The sequence below is a fragment of the Saimiri boliviensis genome, chromosome 7 (genome assembly GCF_048565385.1).
Source record: "Saimiri boliviensis isolate mSaiBol1 chromosome 7, mSaiBol1.pri, whole genome shotgun sequence".
In the NCBI taxonomy this organism is placed as follows: domain Eukaryota; kingdom Metazoa; phylum Chordata; class Mammalia; order Primates; family Cebidae; genus Saimiri; species Saimiri boliviensis.
Window position 1 is genome coordinate 28,593,097 of NC_133455.1, and position 16,477 is coordinate 28,609,573.

Sequence of the window (16,477 nt, forward strand, 5' to 3'; positions counted from 1 at the left end):
TTTTATGTTACGTATATCTTTTTTTTTTTTTTTTTTGAGACGGTGTTTCGCTCTGTCACCCAGGCTGGAGTGCGTGGCGTGATCTCGGCTCACTGCAACCTCTATCTCCCTGATTCAAGCAATTCCCCTGCCTCAGCCTCCCAAGTAGCTGGGACTACAGGCGCATGCCACACGCCTGGCTAATGTTTTTGCCCTTTTAGTAGAGACGGAGTTTCACTATGTTGGTTAGACTGGTCTTAAACTCTTGACCTCATGATTCACCCGTCTTAGCCTCCCAAAGTGCTGGGATTATAGGCATGAGCCACTGCGACTGGCCCACCATTTTTTTAATACAAAAAAAAAAAGAAAAAAAAAAACATGAAGGGCCGCAGCCCTCAGATACACGAATCATACTGGTGCAAAACCACCACTCAGTCAGGCAGATGTTTCCAGCATGTCCCCAAAGTGTCTGGGGCTGATGATAATTAATAACCTTTCTCCTGGCCCTGCATGACCATGGTCTTTGTTTAAGCCTTAGACTGAATCCACAGTCATTTCCACCCCTCTGGAGTCTTAGGACCGAGGTCTAGGGATTCTCCACCATGAATACTCCTCCGGGCAGCCTGGGGTGGTGTCAGTGCAGACCCCGGGATCCTAAAATCCAGATCCTGATTCAATAGGCCTACCTCAGCCCAAAAATCTACACTTTTAAATGTGTTCTGGGTGACTGCTAAGGATCTGGGAATGAATTAAAGGCCCTGGCTGAATGCAGGTGGGTCATGACCAAAGGCAACCTTCCCACGGGCTTTGGAAATGACCAGCGGTTACAGCCATGGAGTTGCTCTCAGCTCCTGCTCTCCAGTTCGGATGCCTGTTGCTCTTCTCCAAGTTCAAGGAGGCTCCTGACTAAGCCCTTGGACAAGTAACTGACTTGTATATAAGGTTCTGCCACCTTTCCCATTCTACGGGACAATCACCCCGAACCAGAACTCCCAGATTCTAGGCCCAGCCCTCCACCATATATTTTCCATCACTGCACCTCAGTCTTCCCCTCTGCACAATGGGACCGTTAACTACCTACCCTGACTTCCCCTAGGCCTACTATGTCAGGATCCAGCTCCTGCTCTCCCAAGCATGTGACCTTGGGCTGTTTAGGTTTCACCTCCCCGGAGCTCAGCTTCCACATCTTCCACAAAGTCAGAATAAAACAGTCCTTAGTTCATAGGGTTCCTTCGAGGACACAGTAGGCTCAGGCAAGAACAGCGCTCCTGCCAATGAGAAGCACAGCGAGCACTTGATCAACGTTAACCACCATCACGCCTGTGAGCATGTTGACGTGGATACACTGTACTTGGGAGGGAACAGGCAGAAGAGAGAACCTTTCTCACACTTCTGTTTTAAAGAACAAAGGTTGGGCATGCATGCCGCACGCACCCACCCTGTGATCACAGATCACGGTGGCCCTCTGACTCTTTGTAATCACAGGGTGGGTGGGTAGCGTGTGTGCACAAGCGTTGCTCTCCAACTACAGAGGACAAGAATGAATTTTGAAGACGCCAACACTTTTATTTACAGTGTTAAGTCCCTCTATTCCCCAGGCAGAGACCTCTTTTTTTTTGAGACAGGGTCTCACTCTGTCACCCAGCCTGGGCAACAAGTGCAATCTCGACTCACTGCAACCTCTGCGATTCTTGTGGTTCAGCCTTCTGAGTAGCTGGGATTATAGGTCCATGCCACCTCAATGGCTCATTTCTTTGTATTTTTAGTAGAGATGGGGTTTCACCATGTTGGCCAGGCTGGTCTTGAACTCATGACCTCAAATGATCCACCCGACTTGGCCTCCCAAAGTGCTGGGATTACAGGTGTGAGCCACCGCACCCGGCCTCTACACTCATTTTTAATAGCTCCTTTTTTTACTCTACCAAGTGGCTGGGTTGGATAACACATCTTGAACTGTGTTGACGAGAGGTGATACAGTCCAGGGGTTAGGAGCCAGAAAGGTCTGGAATCAGACACACTTCAGCATCAGCCCTGAGCTGCCACTTCCTCCTGTGTGATGATCCTCACAAGCCAGGACCCTCTCTGACCAAAGTGTCCACAGCACTTCAGGAGATGGAAAGCCTGTGGGTACAAGCACTGATCCGTGGGACAATAGAGGCATTCAGTCAACGTTGTTCTTAGTAACATTGTTTGCCACCTGGCACAGAGGCTCACACTTGTAATCCCAGCACTTTGGGAGGCCAAGGTGGGCAGATCACCTGAAGCTGGGAGTTCAAGCACAGCCTGACCAACAAGGAGAAATCCCGTCTCTACTAAAAATGCAAAATTAGCCAGGCATGGTGGTTCGTGCCTGTAGTCCCAGCTATTTGGGAGGCTGAGACAGGAGAATCACTTTAACCTGGGAGGTGGAGGCTGCAGTGAGCCAAGATCGTGCCATTACACGCCAGCCTGGGCAACAAGAGAGAAACTCTGTCTCAAAAAATATATATATACACATATACACTGTTTATCCTCCAAAGACAAACTACCACCTCCTGCTAGCTATGTGAGCTCAGCCCATTAACCTATCCTCTCTGCCAATTTTCTCATTTCTAAGATGAAAACAAGAATTCCTAATCTCCAGGCTGGTTTTGAGAATTACGAAATTACATCATTCAGGAAAAGCACAATGGGCTGGGTGCAGTGGTACATGCCTGTAATCCCAGCATTTTGGGAGGCTGAGGCAGGTGGATCATCTGAGGCCAAGAGTTTGAGACCAGACTGGTCAACATGGTGAAACCCTGTCTCTACTAAAAATATGAAAATTAGCTGGGCGCGGTGGCAGGCACCTCTAATCCCAGCTACTCGGGAAGCTGAGGCAGGAGAATCACTTGCACCCGGGAGGTGGAGGATGCAATGAGCCAAGATCACGCCACTATATTCAGCCTGGGGGACAGAGCAAGGCTCTGTCACAAAAAAAAAAAAAAAGAAAAAAGAAAAAAGAAAAGAAAAGCACAGTAGCTTGCCTATCCTGAAACTCAATACATGGTGGCAATGGTTAATACTGTTGCTACTCCTTCTAAATCTCCCAGTTGCTTGAAGGCAGGAACCTTGTGTATTCACTTCTGTATCCCTAATACTAAATGCCTCGCACATTTTCTTGCAGGAAGGAAAGAAGTAGGCTTCTTTCTGAGGTCCTGCTGTGCTCATCCCCAGTAAGCTTGATTCCTGATGTCAGAGAGAGGCATAGATGGGACACACAGAGAAGGCACGTGGCTTGGGTGGTCTGCGCAGTGCCTCAAAGGTAGAAAGAGGGTCTGCCGGAGCGTGGAAGCTTTGCAGATGGTAAAATCCACAGCTGCTCACATACCTACTAGTGGGAGGGGGAAGCTTGCGAAATGTTAAAATGAGTCGACTTCCTCAGATACAAGAACAATAACAAAGAAGGTGAGGCAGAGAGGAATAAACAGGGTGTGGGTGGAGAGAAACAAGTACCCAAGCCTGGCGCTTGTGAAACGGAAGGCTTTAGGAGTGGAGGGGGCGCGGGGAGGGCAGTCGCTGGTTTGATACAGCTCCTCCCAGAAGGGCTAGATCACAGTCGAGCTTACAGATGCTCGCTTCGGACTCCTCTAACACTGCTGGAGAGATCAAACCCCAGGACGTGTTGGCTTCGTAGGTTATCAGATACATCAAGACCGCTCTCTGTTTCTATCAGAATTTAGGAATTCTGCAGACTCAGCGCTCTGACCACATGCAAAGGAAGTTCCTTTCGCAACCTGTCGTCTTCCTCCAACTGTAAAGTAAGATTATGAAGCAGAATCAAGAACCTGCACTGAACCTCAAAAGGAAAAGCCCAGGGTTGGAGGCTCCTGGTGCAGTGTGATCAACGGTGCCGCCCCAATACCACCATCACCTGCAATACCAGGACCTATTCCCCTGTGGCTCCATAAACTGGATCAATGGAGAAGGGGCAGCCTGAGAACCCCGGAGGCTTCCCCTAGAATCTGGGCCCCAAATTCCTAGCTTGGAATCTCCCTACTTCATTACGTTCTTATCCCAGGCATAACAATTCTGTTTCTGAACAAACCAGTAGGTTTGCTGTGCCCAACAGCTATGATGTACTCAACCATAGCTGTATGCTGAAGACACAAAATGGACTCAGACATCCTCTGAGCTCTTCCCCTAAGTTCTGAAGCTAACTGCTCAGTACAGAAAACTGAGATTGTAAGGGACTCCAGTCTCTCAGTGAACTGCCCACAAATCCTGAGAATCGCTCCTTTGAACAAATGCATCTGGTTGTTTTTGTTGTGTGCATTTTTTTACTCAGAATAGAAAATGTTCTGGAAAGCTACGTGGGTCTCACAAACTGAGCTCTAGTAACTAAGACGGTAACTCCAGGAGGGTGCTCTATCCCTAGAATTTCTTCCGCCAGAATAACCAAGTCGAGAAGTTTGTCAAATTTTGTTTCATAGGCTAGTCGTTTTACTTGTGTGTGGAATCTAGAGCCAGTCCTGACCCCGTCACACCCTGGCTCTGTGACCCTGGATACTAACCCTCTCCATGCCTCAGTTTTCTCCTCTGCAAAATGGGGATGAAAATCATAATACTTACCTCTCAGAAGTGCTGTGGGGATTAATGACTAATACATGAGAGCACCTAGAAGAGGACCTGGCATAGTCTTAAGCACTTTATTCAGTAAATATTTAATAAATGTCTATATATACACACTGTCTTAAAGAGCTAATTACCTACTTTTATTTTAAAGATCCCCAATGGTAGGTTTTAACTTTTAGTTTAGAAACAGAGAGACAGTATAAAATAGTGGTTAACAGAATGAACTATAAAGCCATGTTGCCTGGGATTGGATGCCAGTTCTGCCTCTTTTTCACTGTGTTACCTTGGTCAAGTTACTTAACCTCTCTGAGCTTTAGCTTCCTTATCTGTAAAATAGAGATAATATTGTCTCCAGGTTTAGGTGAGTTGATAAATGCAAGCCACATAATAGATAACAGCAGAGTATGACAGTTGCTGCTGTCATTGTATCTCTAGGGGCGGTCCTATCAGCAGCTCCCATGATCATATTTGTAAAATGTCAAGATGCCATTCAAAGTCCCAGGAAGCAGCTAGGCAGCCAGCCATTCTCTTCCCATCTCAGCTCTGCTGGAAGCTGCTGACTTACAGCTCATCAGTGAATGTGTACCAAGCCGAAATTGATTAAAATCGGCCACCCTTGCTGCCGCAGTCTCCTCTGTCCCCATCCCATGGCAGGGCTGAGGGCTAAGGGGGCAGACAGAGGAGCTGCTGCCGCTGGCACAACACCTCTGGCTGTTCCATGGCAACGGCAGCTGCTGGACAGCGGGGCAGCAGCAACACACTGTAGCAGAGAGGAGAGCCGACTCCTCTCACCAGGCAATGCCAGGCCATTCACAAGGCCAGAAGACAGGAAGACGCCACGCTAAACAGCAGCCCAGATTGTGGGACCCAGCCCAACCTCTGACCCCTGGCATAGAGAAACAACACACATACAAGTCCTTCCCCCAGGCTCACCTGACCCCAAGAGCCACAAATGCACAGACAAGCTTGGTATCTGTCTTAGTCTGCTCCTACTGCTATAACAAAATATCTCAGGCGAAGGAATGTATAAATAGAAATGTACTGCTCACGGTTCTGGAGGCTGGGAAGTCCAAGATCAAAGCAACAGCAGATCTGGTGTCTGGCAAAGCACCGAATACTGGTGCCTTCTGTGTCTTCACATAGCAGAGTGGGTGAAGAGCTCCCTCAGGCCTATTTTACAAGGGCACTAATTCCATTCATGAAGGTAGAGCTCTCAAGACCTAATCACCCCCCAAATACTACTGCATTTGGGATTAGGTTTCAACACTTGAATTTGTGGGGGGGACACAAAAGTTCAGACCATAGCAGCCTCTAAACCAGGCGTCCCCAAACTATGGCCCGTGGGCCGCATGCGGCCCCCCGCCACACTTCAGGAAGGGGCACCTCTTTCGTTGGTGGTCAGTGGGAGGAGCACAGTATGTGGCGGCCCTCCAACAGTCTGAGGGACAGTGAACTGGCCCCCTGTGTAAAAAGTTTGGGGACGCCTGGTCTAAACTTTGCACACAGCTCATGGAGCTGGTGGCCCTGGATCCTTGCTCAGCATTGTTAGGCACACAGGAAAAAATTCACAGGAGAGCTCTTGCTAGGTAGAGTGGGGAGGCTCTCACTGGAGACAGAATGAAGTGTTTAACAGGAATGAAACTAGAGGCACTTTGGGCAGACGGCAGAAGGGAGGATTCCTGGAGGAGGGACCCAGATCTGAAAGGACAGAAGGAAATAAAGGAAGAGGCAGGGAGAGAGGGACAATGACATAAGCGCCATAAAACATCCTCCCAGGGAGCACCTTTCTACCCAAACAGAAACTGATCATTTCAAACAAAGTTTTCTCTACCCTCTAGGAAAGGATCGCATTTTCTGCCAGATGGGATTGAAGTGGGCAGATATTTTGTAACTTCACCTCCCTGCCTAGAAAAAATGTTCCAACTTGTCAGTCATCCTCCGTCTCAGATCATTCTGCCTGCTCCAGGTGACGTGGCCCGTCTGACCCATGCAGCTGATTTTCCCAAATATTCCTGCAGCTCGAACTTGGCAAGCGTAACGACTCTGATGTTTTATCAGTGTGATAGTACACTCCATTCTTTAGGGACAGCAGCAAGTTTTGAAAATTGGTCCTGATGGAGAACCTCGGATTTAAAGGTATTGGACAGGGGGTGTTCCATCAGGAACGATCTGCGAAACTTGCCAACGTAAACTTTATATATGTAGGTTTGTGTGTACATACACATGTGTGTGTATATATATTTATATTCACTCACCTTACCAGAAGCCTGCCTTATGGTAGACACTTAAGTCTCTGGGTCTCAATTTCTAGAACTATAAAAGTATACCTTTTCTCAGGCTCAGGCGCTATGGGGAAAGGATTCTAAGGTTCCATTCACGTTCAGCGCAGAGAAAGGTGCTGGGATCCATTAGTGATGTCTGCTGTGGTCACACTAGGGGAACATGGGAGGTGTATGTACCTGCGGGTGTTGGTAATTTCCCAAACAGAGGGTAATTTAGACTCTCTAAAGCCCTATTCTTTCAAACATTCTGAGCACTGAGTTGTAAAGGCCACATTTATGGGTCCAAAGGAGTCCCTCTGCTGCAAAAAGGGGAACAATGCTGTCTGTGTTGAGAAGATCCCTCCAGAACCCACCCTCACAGTCCCCGAGAGTGCACCCCACAGGTCCTCAAGTGAAAGTCACAGAGTTGCTCCTCTGCCAGGACCAGTGGGGACGGAGAGTCTCCCAGCATGAGAAACCAAGCGTTTCTGCTCAGCTGTTGAATCACAGTAACTTCTGTGAGAGTCTAAAATCATTTCCATTATAAGCAGCTTTCATTTTGTAGGCAGACCACCCACCCCCAACCCCTGGACACAGTTTAGAAGAAAGAACAGAGAGGGGAGAAATTCACACAAGCGACAATAAGGACTGGCATAGATTTTGAGATAGGACTTAGAGGAGAGAACACAGAAAGAAGTAACTTATGGGGGACCATGAAGCCTCAAAACCTCTCAGTGAGGAATATTCTAGATTCCCATTAGAGTGGTGACATCGAGGCACAGAGTCATCAAGTTAACTCTCATGAACATCACACAGCCAGAGAATGACTTCCAAGCCTTTGTTCTTTGCACGCCACAGTCATGCTGACTGGACAATACTCCAGAGGGCTGAGTGTGTCCAGAGAATCTAGAACGCTGACAGCCCTAGGAATGGAGGCCAGAGGGGAGGCACGAAGAAATGAGAATGTGGTTTCCACACAGGCCATCCCTGCTTTCCCGAGAAACGCGGTAAGCACAAGCCTACGCTTTCTGTCCCAACTTCCCAGCAACCACTGCCATTTCCCCACAGCAAGCACAGGGAGAAAATGGTACACTGTGTTCCTTTCTCTCTAAGAGGTGAGCCAGCAGCCTGTCCAATTTCAAGGGCCTGCTGAGCAGAACAACAGAGTACCCTAATTAGCCCAAGTTTCCTAACAACTATGCTGGCAATGCCAGAGCTGCACAATTACCCTGGGTCTCCTTATCCTGGTGCATTTATTCCACCTCTCACTCCCTGCCCCACTGTCTGCAGACTCCTCAACTACTGGTGACAGAGCATCTTGCTGCTGGGTGCTTCCTGAGCCATGGGTTAATACTCAGATAGAGAATTTACAAAAGTCCTAGACGCTGGGCGTGTTGGCTCCTGCCTATAATCCCAACACTTGGGGAGGCTGAGGTGGGCAAATCACTGAGGTCAGGAGTTCAAGACCAGCCTGGTCAACATGGTGAAACCCTGCCTCTACTACAAATACAGAAATAAGCCTGGCATGGTGGCATGCACCTGTAGTCTGAGCTCCTCGGGAGGCAGGAGAATCACTTGAACCTGGGAGGCAGAGGTTGTAGAAAGCTGAGATCATGCCACTGCACTCCAGCCTGGGAGACAGAACAAGATCTTGTCTCAAAAAAAAAAAAAAAAAAAAAAGTGTCCTAGAAAACATGGAGGCTGCCCAGGTGGTCCTGAGAGTCCCACCCAGGATGGGAGTTCAAAGACATCTACATGTGGTTTCTCCTCCTACCACCATTCACCACCAAAGAGTCCTGAGTCCCCACCACTGAAGTCACCCCTAGATGTGAAAGGTAAATTACCTTATTGGGGGGAAAATAATACTGTTATGGTTTGGTTGTGTCCCCACCCAAATCTCATCTTGAATTATAGCTCCCATAATCCTCATATGTCATGGAAAGGACCCGGTGGGAGGTAATTGAATCATGGGGTGCATTTTTCCTGTGTTGTTCTCGTGATAGTAAGTCTCAAGAGATCCAATGGTTTCATAAAGGGTAGTTCCCCTGCACACACTCTCTTGCCTGCCACCATGTAAGACGTGCCTTTGCTCCTCCTTCACCCTCCACCATGATTGTGAGGCCTCCCCAGCCACGTGGAACTGTGAGTCCATTTAACCTCTTTACCAATTATCCAGTCTTGAGTATTCTTCATAGCAGTATGAAAATGGACTGATAAAAATACATTGGCAAAGGATCATCCACTCACATCTTGGACAATCCCACACCTAGGCAGACTTGGGGGGAAAAAGGTAAGATTAATGAGGCTTAATATTGGGAGGAAACTAGGCTCCAAGAGCCTTACAGTCAGGGTCCACAGGAATAATATCATAACACCAGCGGTGACATTTTTTGCGCACCCAGTAAACCTTGAGCACTGTGATTCCGGCTTCAGAGGCACTATCTCATTTAATTCTTTCAAGAGCACCATGAGGTGGACAATATGATCTCTAAAGTTAAGAAGCTGAGGGATGGAGAGATGAGATGACTTGTCCAAGGCAACACACTAATCGTCATTCATTCAACATACATTTATTCCACATGTGGCTCCAGCACTGCCCCACATTAGGAGCCACAGAGTGGCAGAGCGAGATCCACACCCAAGTATTTGGACTCTGGAGTGTGTCTGCGCTTCTGTAATGCCCCAGTGGGCCGGCTCCAAAAGGAAACCTCAGGTGTTTGCTGAACTATGAAGACACACAGATGAGACCCACCTGGGAAACTCAGGTCTCAGCCCACTCAGTTGGAGAGGGGTCCTCATCCTCGGAGCTGCAGGAAGGGGGAATACTAGCGGGAAACAGGGTCCTGTTAGAGCTCCTGGGGGCAGAGACAGTCTACCTGATCCTCGATGCTCCTCAGCGTCTCCACATAGATTTCAATTAACTGTCCCGGAAACATATTCCAGCCACACCTTAGCAGTGCCAGCCCCCCAGAACCACTTACATAGAGGGTAACCAAGAGCAGGCTGTGGAGTCAAATGATACCTGAGCACCTATGAGAAACCGAGAAACGTTCCCCACCTGACCCATTCCGGAGCCAAGCAGAGCCTACCTCAAGCCCCTCCCGACCCACACGACCCTAGGGAGCCCCTTATGTGGGTGCTGAAAACCACTGAGAGCAAACATCCACAACTACTCCCACCAGATCCAGAACAAGAACACCAATCCCCAGCGTCTCACCAGGCTGCTCCATGGAAGACGGGTGGGTTTATTTCCTGCCAATTTATCATGGAAAAGGTCATGTTCTGTAAGGCTACTAAACAAGCTAAAATTAACCTTATGGAGGAAAAGGCTATTATGAATTGGAGAATTCATGCATGTAGTATTGGAGATAGTCAAGGCAAACAAAAAAGTCTCTAAGATGATGGATGGTGTGACCTAGGAAATACAAAGATGAATGGGAAAGACAAAGATCCCCAAGCTTTCTTAGGAGCACGCAGTCCCATGAGCAAGAGTGAAAAAGGCTGTCATGGAAGTGATCCCAACGACTGCTTTGAGTGTTTCCTTCATGCTGGACATGGTCTCAGCACAGCATATGCTATCAAATCAACAACGGCCGGGCACAGTGGCTCACACCTGTAATCCCTGCACGGAGGGAGGCTGAGGCAGGCGGATTACTTGAGGTCAGGACTTTGAGACCAGCCTGGCCAACATGGCAAAACCCTATCTCTACTAAAAATACAAAAGTTAGCAGGGCTTAGTGGCAGGTGCCTGTAATCTGGCCTGAGACACAAGAATCACTTGAGCTTGGGGGGGACGGGAAGCTGCAGTGAGCTGAGATCATGCCACTGCACTCCAGCCTGGGCAACAGACCAAGACTACACCTTAAAAAAAAAAAAGTGTATATGTATATATATATATATATATACACACACATATATATGTGTGTGTGTGTGTGTGTGTGTATATATATATACACACACATATAGACTTCACAGCAACCCTCTATGAGGTGTTCTATTACTGTCATGCCCATTTCACAGATGGGGAAAAGTGAGGCACCAAAATGGTAAGCCAACACAGCAGAGAATCAAAAATGCCCATTTATTCCATAGTGTGCTCTGAGAAGGTGCCAAGAGGCAGACAAATGCCCAGTCATCATGAATTGCCACCTCTGTTGCCTAGATGAGAATTCACAAAATCCTGTCCCTCATGCTCAGGTGGGGCACCCAAAAACTCAGCCCTAACTCAACGTAGCAATAGGACCGTGCCAGGCAGGCAGGCTTTCTGGCCCTCTGTGAGATAAGGATTGGATTAATAATGCCTAAGCCTCCTTGCTCTAAAATCCTGCAACTAAACCAAGATACAATAACCTTTCATTGGATAATGATTTTGAGATCATTGAGAAATGGGTGCCGAATTGTGAACACACTGAACCAAACCAATCTGCAAATAGGACAAAGGGCAGTCACTTTAGCCTGAGGAGACTTTTGAGTTTTGTTCTGGGCTAGGGAAGCCTCTGGAAGGCCCAAGCAAAGTTCTGACCGCTACTTCGGGCTCTATGCTTTTCCTAACAGAGTAACTCAGGTCCACGGGGCAGATGGCCTCATCTCTGTGTTTACAGTGCTGCAGGTGACCCTTGAAGGCAGCAGGAAGTCTAAATCCTTCAAAATGCTAATTCCCAAATCACCTCTGTCCACCTAGAGCTGGTTTTCCTAGCTCTGCTCACTCGACCTCTGTGGGACCTGAGCCCTCTCCTACCAGCACGCGCGGCCTTTTCAGTCATGACCCATATTTCTGCGAATCCATTCCACTCTGGGCGGATGACAGCACTGCTAGGAACAACACCAACCAGAGCACAAGTGTCCCCTCTGTGTCGGTGGCATTCCTGGAAATGAGGCCCAGCCAGGAAGGTGGGGGCGAAAAGGGACCAGATCTGTCCAGAGCAGAAACACCAGATTGGAACCAGAAGCCTGAGCAGGAGTATTGAGGGTCCGAGCTCTGGAGTCCAACATTTCCAAGTTCTAATTCCTCCTCTGACTTCTCTAAGCCTCAGTCTTCCTATCTCAAAAATGGACCTCACAATGGAACCTACGCAATAAGACCGTTGTGAGGATTAACTGGAAGTAGCACATAGGAAGCTCTGAGCACAGTGGCTCGCACAGAGCAAGCATTGAGTGACAATAATAATAAAGAGAACACGGGGCGTTTTCAGTGAGACTCCAGCAGAATCAAATCATGTCCAATTCAAGCTGTGGGTGAGCCCTGAATCATTCCCACTTCCAGGTTCAGAATTCTCATTTATTTTGCTGTGGCAGAGACTTCACTTGTTCCCCAAAACCGGGTCTTGCCTTCCTTCAGTGTTAAAACGTCAGTCAGGCATGCTGGCGTCCTACAGGCGTCCCCAAACTACGGCCCGCGGGCCGCATGCAGCCCCCTGAGGCCATTTATCCGCCCCCCACAACCCGCCGCACTTCAGGAAGGGGCACCTCTTTCATTGGTGGTCAGTGAGAGGAGCACAGTATGTGGCAGCCCTCCAACGGTCTGAGGGACAGTCAACTGGCCCCCTGTGTAAAAAGTTTGGGGACGCCTAGAATAAAGACCCGCTAAAAACCCCTTTCAGCAAATACGCCACATGGCCCAGTTCTGACCAATGGGATACGAACACACCCTTTGTCCCTGCTCCCCTTCCCACTGCATGGAATAAGAACGTAGTAGAGGGCCATCTTGGGCTACAGGGATAAGGTCAACACTCGGTGCAGGGGCAGAACAACAGGATGTGACAGGTCTGGGCTTCCAATGCCATGGCGTCGCCAGCTCAGGCCATGTCAGGACTGTTTTGTGAGAGACGAACTTCCATCTTCTGTAAGCCGTTGCTATTTGGGTGCCACGGAACAGCAGTCAGTCTTACAACCTAATACACTCATGTTTCTTCATCTGACTCTCACAAGTAGCATAAGAGGTTGGTCAAATTACCTTACTTATCTCGCAGATGGGAAAAAGTACCGCAAGGAAGCTAAGTGACCAGTCCAAGCCAAACCCCTCTAAGTGACTGAGTTAGAATTTTGGCTTCGATTTGAACGCTCTTGTCCCAGCTTCTGTGACACTTCTGTTGCAGACTGTGTCCCCAGGAGACATGGCTGATCACAGCAATGTCACGGCAGAATTTGATTCTCAGTAAATCCAGTGAGCACCTTGGAGTTCTGCTAATTCCAAGAAACAGAAGAATGCATAACATGAAGCCCCCATCCTCAAGGAGCCCACAGTCTCACAGATGGGTTTGTAACGGAGGATGCAGCAGGACAGTTTCCAAAGAGTTTTCAGATTCGTTATGGAGAAACAGAACAAGGACATCAGCTGCAGAAACTAAGCTTGGAGAGGTTAAATGACTAATCCGAGATCGCTCCATAAGTGGGATAACTGGAACTAGAACCCTTATCTTTCAAATTCAAGTCTTGTGCCCTTTCTGCTGCCTAAATATCATGTTCCAGAAAGTACCGATGCCGCCTGCTGGCACGTGACCATCCCTTCCCAACTCTCTCTCAAGATGCTTCCTGGCGCCAATCCGTATTTTTTGAGCTTGAACAGCACAAATCAAATTCACCCCATCTAAGACTGAATTCCTAGAAGGTACCGTGAGTGCTCCTGCGGCTCAGCCAAACCTTTCCGCTGCTCTGTCATGTTGAGTTCCGAGATTAACTACAAAGCAATGTCTCTCTATCTACCAGCAGAAGGAAAACTGTAAACAGGGTTGAAGAGAATAATGTTAATACAACTGCCTTATCTTTTTTCAATAGTAATTTTGTTTCCTGCAGGCCTTTGATGTGTGTCTGGTCGATACTAACCTGGATGGTAATCAATTAAACACCCCTTGACCATTAAGACCCTATATAACCTAACCCTGGCCTGCCTCTCCCACTCCAGTCCAGCCTCATCATTTCACTAACACGCCCAGCTCATCCCCACCTCTGAGCTTTTGGCCCTGGTCTTCCTTCTGCCGCAAACAAAAATTCCCTCTTCCCTTAGAACTTACCATGGCTCACCCCTTTCCATCCCTTAAATCTCTGCTCAAAAGCCACCTCTTCAGGGAAGCCTTCCTCAATGGTACCTTCCAAAATACTAGGTTGGTACAAAAGTAATTACGGTTTTCTCCATTGCTTTTAAATGGTAAAAACCACAATCATTTTTGCACCAGCCTATGGCTTTCCCGCTTCTTCTAGTTTCCTAGCCCTGCAGGAAACGGCATTCTTCACTACCCCAAATCATGTCATTTACCATGCATGTGTTCAGTTATTTCATTTTAATTTTCTCTTTTCAAGATAGAGTCTCCTTCTGTCTCCAGGCTGGAGTGCAGTGGTGTGATCTCGGCTTACCGAAATCTCTACCTCCCACATTCAAGCAATTCTCCTGACTCAGCCTCCTGAGTAGCTGGGATTACAGGCATGCGTGACCACACCCAGCTGCTTTTTCTATTTTTAGTAGAACCAGGGTTTCACCATGTTGGCCAGGATGGTCTCGAACTCCTGACCTCATGATCTGCCCACCTTGGCCTCCCAAAGTTCTGGGATCACAGGCACAATTTTTCTTTTTTTTTTTTTTTTTTTTTTGAGACAGAGTTCCACTGTTGTCACCAGGCTGCAGTGCAATGGCACAATCTCAGCTCACTGCAACCTCTGCCTCCCAGGTTCAAACAATTCTCCTGCCTCCACCTGCAGAGTAGCTGTGATTACAGGCACCCGCTGTCACGCCTGGCTAATTTTTGTCTTTTTAATTCTAAGTCCTCGGGCAGCAGGAGCATCTCTAATTGAGACTTTTCACAAGTGATTTTAGGTTTCTATGTGGGTGACTGCCTCCTATGCAGGTGAGTCACAAACCCATCTTAAGAGCAGGGCTGCATTCTCCACTGGAGGGTGGTGGAGTAGGCTTCTGAGGCAGGGCTGTGTCTTACACGGTTGTGTTCCCGTGTAAGGATTACAGGCATAATTTCGACTCCTGATCTCAGGTGATCTAACTGCCTCAGCCTCCCAAAGTGCTAGGATTACAGGCGTGAGCCACGTCGCCCAGCCGTGTTCACTTGCTGATAGTCTGTCTTCCCCACCAGAATGGAGCTCTATGAGGGTAGGGACTTGGTTTCCTTTAATGCTTTCTCCTTAGTCCTGGAAGGAAGCCTGGCACATAGAAGGTACTCAGTAAGTATTTGAGAAGTGAGTGGATGAATTCATTTGTGGAACGTTTACTACATGCCAAGTACTGTGCTAGGCTCTGAAAAACAAAAACAAAATAACAATCCCTGTCCTTGAGTTTATAGCTTGGAAAGGTGATACAGAGAGATGTGCCCAAGTCCAGAAGTGCTAGGAGAGTATCCATGGTGTTCCGGAAGCACCGAAGAAAAAACACCGTCCCTGTTCCCGCCACATTGATTGAGATCCAGGAACCACAGCCCTGCCCTCTCGGTGGGAACACAGCCTTTTAAGACACAGCCCTGCCTCAGAAGCCTGCTCCACCGCCCTCCAGGGCAGGCTCCACCCACCTCACTGGAGAATGTAGCCCTGCTCTTAAGATGGGTTTGTGACTTACCTGCTTAGGAAGCAGTCACCCACATAGAAACCTAAAATCATTTTTTGAAAAGTCTCTATTAGAGATGCTCCTGGTACCCGAGGACTTAGAATTAAAAATCTCGAAGCCGGTCACAGTGGTTCAAGCCTGTAATCCCAGCACTTCGGGAGGCCGAGGCGGGCAGATCGCTTGAAGTCAGGAGTTCAAGACCAGCCTGGCCAACATAGCGAAACCCTGTCTCTACCAAAAATTACAAAAATTAGCTGGGCGTGGTGGCACGCACCTGTAGTCCCAGCTACTTGGGAGGCTGAGGCAGGAGAACCGAATGAACCCAGGAGGTGGAGGTTGCAGTGACCCAAGATCGTGCCACTGCACTCCAGCCTGGGCAACGGAGTGAAACTGGTCTCAAAAAGAAAGGGAGAGAGAGACAGAATTTCTGCTAAAGAAAATGACACAGCGCAACAGAATTAATTCTGTACACTTGAGGAGGGGAGGGGGCACAGACATGGGAGCCTCCAATTTGCAGGAATTGGTACAATTCAGATGAACTTCATTCAGAGAATAAGGAAACGTCAAGCCCCCTCCCCAGCTCTTCCTTAAAACAAATCATTCAGACAGGTGCAGAGAAGGAGGCTAGGAGACAGCCAGGCAGAGGGTTGGGGGCTCAAGAAGCCTCCCCCGTCTCAAGTCACAGACAGGCGCGAAGGCTTCACAAGGTCCCGCTCTGTCCCTGGCATACCCACCAGCCGGGACGGCATCAGCTCTTCCCTTTATTCACGGAGGCTGCTGGGGCAGGGGGGCAAAGAGGCAGAAGGGGTGCTTTGCAAAAGCTGAGGCTGAAATATTGACGAGGGGGAGAAACTGCACATCACAACTGGACAATAGTCGCTGCTGCCGCAGCTGGAAAAGGTCCTCAGCTCGGCAGAGCTGGTCCTGGCTGGCCCTGGATGGCACTGCCCTCGGCTCCAGCTCTGGGCCTCTCTACAGGCTGTCCCTACCCCTGAAATGCACCCCCTGCTTTCCTGCCTTTACACTTCCTTCCCCCAAGTCAGACCTCCACCCCCACGAAGGCTTCTCTGATTGCAGCAGCCCACACTGAAAATCACAGAAA

General features: G+C 48.5%; 1 protein-coding gene and 1 pseudogene across 2 annotated transcripts in view; both read right to left on the bottom strand.

Moving 5' to 3' along the window:
- CHST11 (carbohydrate sulfotransferase 11) overlaps nt 1-16,477 on the bottom strand; it is a 310,143-nt gene that overhangs the window by 189,472 nt on the left and 104,194 nt on the right. The gene's annotated exons all lie outside the window — the stretch shown is intronic.
- Nucleotides 1-16,477, bottom strand: part of LOC141585077 (ATP synthase F(0) complex subunit C1, mitochondrial pseudogene) — a 60,479-nt pseudogene continuing 44,002 nt past the window's right edge.